The 11,147-nt window shown below is 34.0% G+C and overlaps 1 pseudogene; it reads right to left on the reverse strand.

Annotated features, from left to right (window-relative positions):
- Window positions 1-605: 605 nt before the first annotated feature.
- On the reverse strand, window positions 606-2,786 carry LOC110743213 (annotated as a pseudogene).
- Window positions 2,787-11,147: the final 8,361 nt, after the last annotated feature.

Below are 11,147 nucleotides of genomic sequence, written 5' to 3' on the forward strand. Positions count from 1 at the left end.
CTTAATCAATGTATGATTCCTCAAAACCCTGAAGTTTAGATTATTTTAGCCACATGCTCTCAAATCAAAATGACTATATGCATTTTTAATAATTCCATTCTTATCTTTGCTTAATTTTATGATCTTAGTACATTTCCTTTTTCACATGTTTAATAGGTAAAAGATATAAAGTGCATATATTAAATTATACAGATCTCTTTAAGGTACTTCACTTTTTTGCAAATGATCTACTGATAAGATAGAAATGAATATTCTAGTTAGTCTGAACAATAAAACGGTGACAATAGGATAAAGTTCTGACTCATCTATTTTGACTAATAATATTAATCAGATTACATAGAGAAATTGTCACTCTATTATTTCATGAGAAGACACCCCAGGTTTGCTACCTTCAAAAAGTAAATTCTCTTTTATAGACTATTTCTGAAATTGGTGAAGAATATTTTCTCTTATTTTCTCTTATAGAATTTACAGAGATTAAAGATATAATTTGAATAAAAAGATATCTCGAATAAAATAAAACTTGTATCTTTATTTGATATATAAATACCTATTAAAATTACTATAAACTCAAATTTATATTTTTATTAGTAGGTATAATGTTGGGCCTTGAATTATAATAACAAAAAGGTATTTAGGAACTACTTGAATTTTATCAAAGCTTAGAACTAAAATTTAAGACAGTTTAAATATTTTTGATACACCCTTTTTCTAGACAATTTAACATTTTATTAAAAAAAACCTTTATCATTTCACTTATTATGATAGAAATACAGTGTGAAAAGAACAGTTTCAAGCTTTTGACAAATTTTTATACCTGACCTTAACCAGTTTAACATGTGTTTGTAAATAATTGTTATATACCATATATTAAGAAAGGATTTCAGATAACGTTATATATGCAATCAAATAAGTAAATACTAGAATAAAATAAAATATGGGAGCATATAGCATTCTAATGGAAAATTTAGTTTTAAAGAAAAGACAAGATAGATCTTCTGACAACATCTTTATCTCATACTCCATAGCATAGCGACAATGATCATTTGATTAAGTTCTTTAAATTAGTCCTTGGATAGCACATCATACAAATTAAAAAAATCTGACTCCCTAAATGCTGTGTTGATAAAAAAAACTTATTTGGAGCAGAACCATTTTTACTTTTATTTTTACTTTTATTTTTTTGCATATGAAAACTTATTACTATGGTGTTTTCACCATTAAAATTTATGATCTTGGTCTTTCCTTCTTGCCTTTGTGTAGGGCCAAAAGAGAATATTGGCTACTTTGACAACCTTAAAGCAGACTCCAGGAATATCACCAAGAGCATGACTTTTTATACCAAATCCAGCAACCAGAACTTCACCGTTTTCCTCAATGAAGTTCAAGCAACCATCATTGGGTACAAAGGCTCTGACTTTCTTGCCATTCTTGATGCTCTGGACCCTGACACACTTCCTAATGGCAGAATTTGGCTGTTTGGCTTCAACTCCCACTTTTTCCAGCACAATTCCTTCTGCAGGAGAAGCACCTCCAAAAGAGTTGGCCTTCAGGGCTGTGCTTAAATGGACTTTATTGGTGTTTATCATGCCACTGCTGGTCTCTTCGGTGACTACAGAGCTTCCTAGCAGTACGAAGTACATGGCACTTGCCCATCCTGCCAGTGCCACGGGCCTCAGCAAAAGAGAGACTTTTAAACTTTTTAGAAATTATTTATTCATTAAGAGCATGTTGTGTTTTGGATGATTCTGAAGTGGATAAAACACTTTACCATAGAAATATTTTAATGCTAATAGAATTCTCATCCACCCTTGAATTTGAGTTTTATTTTACTTTATATTACCAACCTATTTATAAACAATATTAACAGTTATTTACATAGGGCTACATGATGACAATTGTTCACCCATGTTAGGATGTCTATGGGTAATTAAATATCCAGAATTTAATTTGAACATGAATTCTGTTTATAATATTTGTTTATATTGTTGCAGGTGGAGAGATTTATAAAACAATTTTCTGAGTTCTCTTACTTTGTCACATAGATTTTGCTAAGACTCTGCAATTTTTGTGGAATGCATTACTATTGCATTTTCTGTAAAAAAGTACTTTGAATAGTTTTTGGGATGTTATTGTAAGGAAAAAGTTAGGCCAGAATTTTTACCTTTTGTAATCTTCAAACTAGCATTAAAATAGACTATTTCTACAAAAATATAATATAGAGAAAAAATGAAATCTCTTTATATTTTCCTTAAACCAAGTAACTCTGGAAAATATGTACTATTATCTCCAATGTTCAGTTGAAGAACCAGAAGAAGTAGAAATAGTCTGAGTCACACAGGTAGAAGGTAAAAAGCTTGGATCTTCCTAGTCCAAATTCATTGTGTCCTAGCCAACTCTCAAATCTATATGACACTCCCATTCCTACACTGAAAGAACTTTCCCAGGAGGAAAAGTTCTAGAGTCTTAAAGACATGGAAAAAATATGTACTACTCATGAATGCAACCTTGTTTTTCTCTATCTATATGCTCTTTGAAATATGTAACTCATTGGTGAGGTTGGTTAGATTTGAAGCACTCCAGTGTCCATCAGTAAAGTTTCCTCCTTTTCAAAACTTGTTCCCCCTACTGGTTTTTAAATACTATTTATTGATTTTCTTTCCACTACTCTGTGCCATCAAGTCTGTCTTATAGGCTGGGCGTGGTAGCTCACGCCTGTAATCCCAGCACTTTGGGAGGCCAAGGGAGGTGGATCACTTGAGGTCAGGAGTTCAAGACCAGCCTGGCCAACATGGTGAAACCCCATCTTTACTAAAAATACAAAAACCAGCCAGGCATGGTGGCATGTGCCTGTAGTCCCAGCTACTTGGAAGGCTGAGGCAGAACAGTCTCTTGAACCTGGGAGGCGGAGGTTGTAGTGAACCAAGATTATACCACTGCACTCCAGCCTGGGTGACAAAGTGAGACTCTGCCAAAAAAAAAAAAAAAAATTTTTCATAGACCTTCCTTACTAAACTGCCTTTCCATTACACAGTTATTTCTCAGGGTGCCATTCTTAAACTTCCTATTTAATTAGATATATTCTGCTTGGGTTATCTCGCTAACTACAATGAGAGATTCAAAATACCTATTGCTAACTCAGACTTTTTCTTCTAACCTCCAGACTAACATTCTAATTCATCTTGCATGTAAAAAAATACCATGTCAAAAATCAAAAGTAATCATATCCCTCATATTTCCCTAGGCTGTTGTGTTTGCTTCATAATAAACATTCAACCATGTGCTCAGTGCCAAGTCATAAATCTTAAAATATTTTTCACTTCGTCCTCCTCTATTTATTAATTACAGGTAATTAATTATTCTATTAAGTAAACATTATACAGTTTTCTTAATGCGTTCTAAGACATTCAGAGAACAATTGTTTTCTGCACTGAGGATACAGTGATAACACTTCATGCATTCCTGGATATTTTGCTCTAGGTTATGAGAGAGATATTAAATAATCAAAAAACAAACAAAATAAAACAAAAACCAAAACCATGAAAGTCCAGCTATGTTGAGAGCTTACAAAGAGAGGTATTTAATTCCAGGAACATATTTAATGGAACATTTAGCTTAATCAGGGAAATCAGGAAAGGCTTTTCAGAGGAAGGGAAACTTGAGGAGATCTGAAGTATGAGCATTGAGTTAACTGGTTTATAAGGTAGAAAAGGGAGAGTTCCAGGTGGGGAACTGCAAGTGGAAAGCCTGTCAGGCCAGATAAAGCACAGTGAGAGCAGTTCAAAAGACAGAGTTGCTGGAAGAAAATTAGACTGGGGAAGCATGATGACAGATGAGATGCAGAATGAAGTGGAACACACGTGGCCTCATAGAACTTCTAATGGTTCTGTGAGAAATGGTGAACAATTTGAAGTTTTTTTCTTTTTTTTTTTATAATCTATCTACATATTTGTAAAAATTCTCATAATGATTCCTTATATTTAGTTAACAAATCCTATCTCCATTACCTTTTTTTTTTTTTTTTTTGAGACAGAGTCTCACTCTGTCTCTCAGGTTGGGGTGCAGTAACTCAACTGCTCACTGCAACCTCTGACTCCCAGGTTCAAGTGATTCTCATGCCTCAGTATCCCAAGTAGCTCTACAGGCACCTCCCAGCATGCCCAGCTAATTTTTGTATTTTTAGCAGAGACAGAGTTTCAACTTGTTGGACAAGCTGGCCTTGAACACCCGACCTAAGGTGATCCTCCCCACTTGGCCTCCTAAAGTTCTGAGATTACAGGCATGAGTCACTGCACCTGACTGATACCTTTTTCTTTGCTTAAAATGTTCTTCAATCTTGTTGCACTTGGGCTAGCTCCTACCCAATACCACTGAGTTGCCAACTGCACTGAGGCTCCTTCCTTTATCTTCCAGTCTGACTTAAGTAGCAGTCTTAGCTTCCTTTTGGGTATACCTTTACATTAATGTCATTATACGATATTGTTTACTTTTAAAAGTCTTAAGTCAACTCCTTGAGGGCAGCAACTATATTTTCTTTGCATCCTTCTTTATCAGCACAGTGCTGAGGATGTATAGGTTATAAAACAGATGTCTGTTAAATAAATAAATGCAAGGAACCAAATCAGAACTAACAGTAGATGAAGTAGGGCAAAGTTTTATTCTTCAATAAGCTTGCAGTGTAGTGAGAGTGGATGACAAATGTCTATAGCAAATGGAAAATCTTCTGAGGAAAGTATGCAAGTTTGCATATGGCTGGATGTATTGGCGAAAGAGTCCAGGAGTAGGTATAATTTTAGATGGGCTTCTAATTACCATCATCAGTATTTCTACAGCACAAAGATGGACATTCCAAGTTGAACTGGGAAGTTCAAGGCCATGTATACCCAGGAAACAAAGTCCCTATCAGTTCATATGGGCACAGGTAGGACTTTTACTAGGCTCAGAATTATGTGTGTTAGTGAATGAGTAAGCATGAGGCTTTGACGGATTTGAGCATGAGACTTTCATGAATGTTGATGTTTCAAAAAGATCCAATAGACAGATTGATGTCAGGATTAACGTTAAACGAGTCTGGCGATAACGAGACCATTAAGAATTCCTATAACAATATTTTAGGTCAGAGGATGACAAATGTTTTCTGTGAGAGGCCAGATAGTAAACATTTTGGGCTTTGTGGGCCATATGGTCTTTGTTACAACTACTCAACTGTATTGTTGAAGAGTAAAAGCACCATAGATGATATGCAAATGGACAAGCACGGCTGTGTACCAATAAAAAATTATGTATAAAACGGGTGGCAGGCCTGATTTTACTCGGCCATAATTTGTTAAGTGAAAGTTAATAAAAGTCTAAACTGGACTGATAGCAGTGAAAATGGAAAATAAGGAATATCTGTAAGAAAATCATAGAAGTGGAATATATAGCACTGATTTCTTATTATGTGAGTGGCAAAAAAAAAAAAAGAAAGAAAGAAAGAAAGAAAGAAAGAAAGAAAGAAAGAAAGAAAGAAAGAAAGAAAGAAAGAAAGAGCAGTTAAAAATGACACCAAGATTTGAGACCCAGTGACTGCAAGGCTGATGGTACCATCAAGAGTAATAGGCATGTTAAGAAAGATGCTGTTTTGGGAGTGAAGATGATTACATATGTAATAGAGAAGCCAGTTAACAGAAAAACGTGTGTAGTACTAGGAGCAGTTCATTAAGCTATGAATAATATCGAAAATGCCAAAGCCTGTACCACATGGCAATGAGTTTTTATACATTTTTTCCAACTTTTCAATGTTTACATTGTAAATAATGAAGAGGTATATGAGTTTTTGTTAATATTTTAGCATGCTCAATATGGTTTTATTAGCATTCTATACAGAATGCATTGCTCTTTCACCCATCCATCTGTGATATAAAATAAACTGGGCTATTATAAAAAGCATTTACTTCAGAAAATAGTAACCTATTTCTTGCTATAAATAAGTCTTCAATATATGGTGCTTGAAAAATGGGACTGTATTCTTTTTTCTTTATTCAGACTTCAAGAGGATTTAATTTTGATTTTAAGCAGTCAAACTGAAATAAGATTAACTGTAAACAATTTTTCTCCATTTCTTTTTCTGGACAGGCAAACTTTACTATGCATCTCAATTAGAAACATACTTGTCAGGTGGTAAAGAAAAAGGAATAGGTGAGTCAGCAATAGAATAGGACAGACTTCTTTACCAAGTCTGCTTCCTGAAAAAAACAATGATTTGGACATGAATTATTGAAAGTCACACTGAAACTAGTCAGCAACATTGACATAGTGTTCAGTACACCTGAAACCTGTGTAGGGGAATTATTTTAACTTCTACTTCTTAAATATCTGTAAAATTTCCTTGTTAAGACAGGAGCTAGAAATAATTTCTTTAAAATTCTACTTCATTAGGAGGGGCTTGTAAACATTGCTATTATTATTCTCTAATGCATGGAAAGTTTTGACCATAGCTAAAAATTGTTCTCCCAGCTATAACATCAAATACCTAGTACTCAGCTGCTTATGCCTTTTTATAAGTTTTCTATCTCTCATTTTTTTTCATTATCATTCAATCTCATTATGTGTAACCTTTCCCAAAGGACTATTCAGACTTCGGAAACAATTCACAAATCCTATTTCAAGTAGATCGTTGATCTGAAATGTTTTATTCCTATTGTGAGTCAAACTGAATGGCTTCTTCGGGAAGACCTTTTATATCTTAAACACTCTAAGGGAAATATTTTCTCTATGGAATTTTAAAAGAAGAAGTATGAAACAGTTATTTGCTGTGCATTTGAAAAATATACTGCTGGCCATGTGTAGTGATATTTAAAACACATTTAAATTATGTTTACTTCTTCTCTGCCTTATTATATGGAATAAAATTAATCATTTATCAAAGTTGGAGTAATGGCAGATCATACCTTGTTCTATTATTCCATAAACAGATCTGAATATATTTGATATATCCTAGAAACTATACCAAAGACATATTTGAAATTGAAGAAGATAATGGAAATTAAGGCCTGTGCGTGTTGAGGAAGAGGGAGCTCGTGTAAATACTTTACGTGTCTTGCCTGTTGTACTAAATTTTAATGATATCTTTGGGTAATTGGACTTTAAGTGAAAAAGAAATCAGATGATACGACGTGGTATTTAATATTTTCTTCCAAACAATTAATTCTATAAACCTCTTGAAAAGAGTTTAAGTATAAACAAATCATACAAAATATTTCTATAGCAATGATCATCAAATTGGGGTCTGAGTACCCTTGGCGGGGAGGGTCAGGAAGACTTCTCACATGGTAAATGGGCACAGATAATTGTAAGGAAAACAATTGTTAGATTTTGAACCTCATTATGTATCCTTTTGTATGGGTGAGGCTATCATGTAGGGTCTCTTTCCTTGTGTTCCTTTCATAATTACCCTCTGACTTTTACAGCAATAATTTTCATTTGATGATCTTTATTTATTCATCATTCTGTCAAATAATGCACTGTTTCTAAGGATGAAAGCAGCAAAGTATTAGTCATAAAACTCCCGACAAAGCCCTATGTGTTATCTATCCAAGCATCTATATATCATCTATCCAGCTATTATCTAACTATATGTATCTTAGAATTAGAATTCAGAACTGAAATTATCCTCATGGGATGCATATTGACATATATTTACTTGAATTGGAAATTAATTCAGGCTTTTTCATTTTGTGTTTGTTTTCTGAGACAGGTTCTTGTTCTGTCACCCAGGTTGGAATGCAGTGGAGCAATCATGGCTCACTAAAGTCTCGACCTCCAGGACTCAAGCAATCTTCCTGCCTCAGATTCCCAAGAAGTTGGGACCACAAGTGCGCAGTCACACTTTTTCTGACAGGAAGAATGCTACTATGGTTTTCTATGACAGCAGGTCTAGCTTTGAGTATTGGTTATATGTCAGACATTTTCTTTTTATAATGATTGAATGATCCAAAACATCAGTCCCAAGGCTACATAGCATATGATACTAAAGAATAATTTTATCAAAAATTACATTAGTGATATTTTAATTTTCTCAAACCTTTCTGAAAGCATTTGAATAAAAATAGTGCTTCTACATAAAAGAGAAACAGGCATGAATAATAGTTATTTCATATATCTGAGTAAAGCTTCATTTGGAATAGTTAACAGAAGTTGAGAAAATAATAGATTCTAAGGAAATACATTTCAAGCCAGGTGATTTCCAATCATTGTAGTCACTGAAAATGAATTAGAAGTTAATGATACTCCAGCTAATATTTTTCATAAAGAAATATTATTTAATTGGTGTTCTTAACCAGCATTTAGTAGTAATCAACCTATACGGTCTTACCCCAATGTATATTTTGGAGTGGATGAGGGCTTTGAAAAAACATATTAAGGGAAAATCTGATAAATGATTTAATTCAATTACTATAGTCATCGTAGATTATTCAACTATAATAAATATAAAACAATGTTTTTTAATAGATTTCACTTGGAGAGCAGTTTTAGCTTCACAGAAAAATGGAGAGGAAGACGCAGAGATTTCTCACATTTCTCTTACCCCCATGCTTTACACAAGCGTAGCCTCCCCATTATCAACACCCCTATGTTTATATTATCACTTTATCATTTTCCCTCTGTTCGGTACTAATATGACTTAAGGAATAGTCAAATTCACTGTCCCTATAGTATTTCCCCAATTCCCCTTCTCCCATTATACAAACAACTACATTATTACACCAGCAAGGTGTTTGCCTCCAATAGACATTTCTCTAAGTTACTACCAGTGAAATATTTAGCAATTGGGTCACCATTTTTGCACAAAACTATTTGTGTCCCACAGCTTACTCACGATTGGATTCTTCTTGCCAGCCAAGATGCAAGTGAACCAGTTCTAAAATCTATCTTTTTTACTTATTTTCTTGAACCACTCCCAATACCAACTTTGTTCATGGCATCTTAGAAGAAGATCTCAAGATATGATTAGATATAAATGAGAATTACTGTGGTAAATTCCTGTGAAGGTTAAGGAGAGAGGACTCATGACTGATGAAAAAAGTCTTTAAAACATAATGCAGACATGTCACTTATGAAAGACAAGAAGTGAAAAAGGAGGATGAGCTCAGAAGAGTTTGTGTTGTAGAACTGCTTTGACAAAGTTGATTGGGAGAGCTTAGGAATTGTCTGTCATTAAAGGAGTGCCATATTGGGCTGAAATGTTCCATCTGTAGTACTCCTTGAAATACTCAGTGATTGTCTTGCAGCAGCCTTGAGGAAATGAAGCCTCAGAATGAGCCCCATGGAGAATCTGAAGGTGTGCTGGTAGGGGGTTGTGAGTCTTCCTGAAATTGTAGGCCTTCTTGAAGGGAGATCTATGTGATACACACCCATGGACAGACAATGGAATTTTAAAAATTCCCACACAACCCAATGAATTAAGTATATATTATGTTCTTTTTATAAGCTATAAACAGGGAATTAGTTCAAAAAGACAAAGCAAGAAGGAAGTGTGGCATTAAAAATTGGCTGGAAAATTTGACAGGAGAGAAGAAAATAAAAAGGAGAGAAACAAAAAGATAAACTTATAGAATTTTAAACAGGAAGAAATAATAGGAATAGTCTAAAATATTTGATATTTGAAAAAGAAACCTGAAAAATGGAAAAATTAAGATTGCACTGCTGGTATTTATTTATTATACTATTCATATACAAAAGGAAATGATATGAAATACAGACATTATTTTACAGAGTTTGAAATACATGATATAAAACACTCTAGGTTTGTAGTTCTAAGTAGTCATTTAAAATCCTTGTTTGTATGTCTTTATTTTATGCTCTATGTATCAAGAATTATGTCAGAAAAACAAACACTTGGATAGCTCTTAACAGGAGAAGAATACAACTAGCTTTGAAGATTGATGACATGTAAAGAACATATTGAATAGAAATAAAAAAAAAAAAGGTTGAGGCTCCTTTATATAAAGCTTTTTGGAAACAAGTTTCCTATCTGTGTAACAGTATTAAGTCTAAAGAAATTTTTCCACAATAAACTAGAATATGGCACAACCATTGGCTGTCCATGATCCTCTTTCATAAATGACAGCGTATCTTCCATTGACCTATCCTCCCATGAATAAAAATTGTAAACACTGGAAAAAACTAACAAACAATCCTTTGAATACACTGGGGAGCAATGAAGGACAGACAGAAACTGGAGTGGGCTCCTTATTACAAACTCCTGGCATATGTTATATCCTCAATTGTAATTTTAGAGGATTTCCTATTTTATCTGAATTGGTAGCAGTAATAATAGCAGTGAGATCTCTGATAATTATGACCAGATAGATGGTAATTATGATAAAATCTCTATGACAGATTTTATCTCTGAGAGAGAGTTTGTTGAAACCCAGTCTATGAATATCATCCTAGTTCACCGTAGCTGAGAGGGCAAAACCTGTGGCACTCACTATAAATTGCTGAAGCTTGAACTGCTTTTTAATGAGATATTTTCCCATCACCCATCACAGATAATGACACTTTCCTCTCAGTTCAGCAGAGTGATGAGATGGAATTCCAACAGCACTAGTAACTGCAGTGGTGACATAAAGAGTTAAAGACAGGAAATGCTATTGCAAGGCAGCATCTTGGAGGGCTGGACAGGCCTGGACTATGTAATCCTGATGGAGGACCAGCAAACATGACCCATAAACTGGCCAGCTCTGTGGACAATGGAATTGCATCCTGGCTTCTAAAAATATTTAGGGAAAATTTATTGTAATATATTAGACTTCCCAAAATTCTGCAGTGGAACATTCAGAATATTACAAGTTGGAGACAAAGGTTAACATGGCCTGCTTACTCACAAGCTTGGAAGGCCTATAATATAAGGCTCAATTACAGTATATTATTTGCTGAAGCTCTTAAAATTTCTGATTAATTTTGTGTAAACTCTAAGTAGAATTCCCAAATGTCAAAATCATGAACATTAACATTCACATACAGCCTCTAAATTGAGTTGTATTGGTCAACAATAGAAGAAAAATATTTTAAAACAATGTTATTATGTTTCATGCTGGATAGTTCTTAAGAATGTTGTGGAAGTATTTTTGAAAATCTACATTGCAAATTTAATCTGGAGATAA

The sequence above is a fragment of the Papio anubis genome, chromosome 3 (genome assembly GCF_008728515.1).
Source record: "Papio anubis isolate 15944 chromosome 3, Panubis1.0, whole genome shotgun sequence".
Lineage (NCBI taxonomy): Eukaryota > Metazoa > Chordata > Mammalia > Primates > Cercopithecidae > Papio > Papio anubis.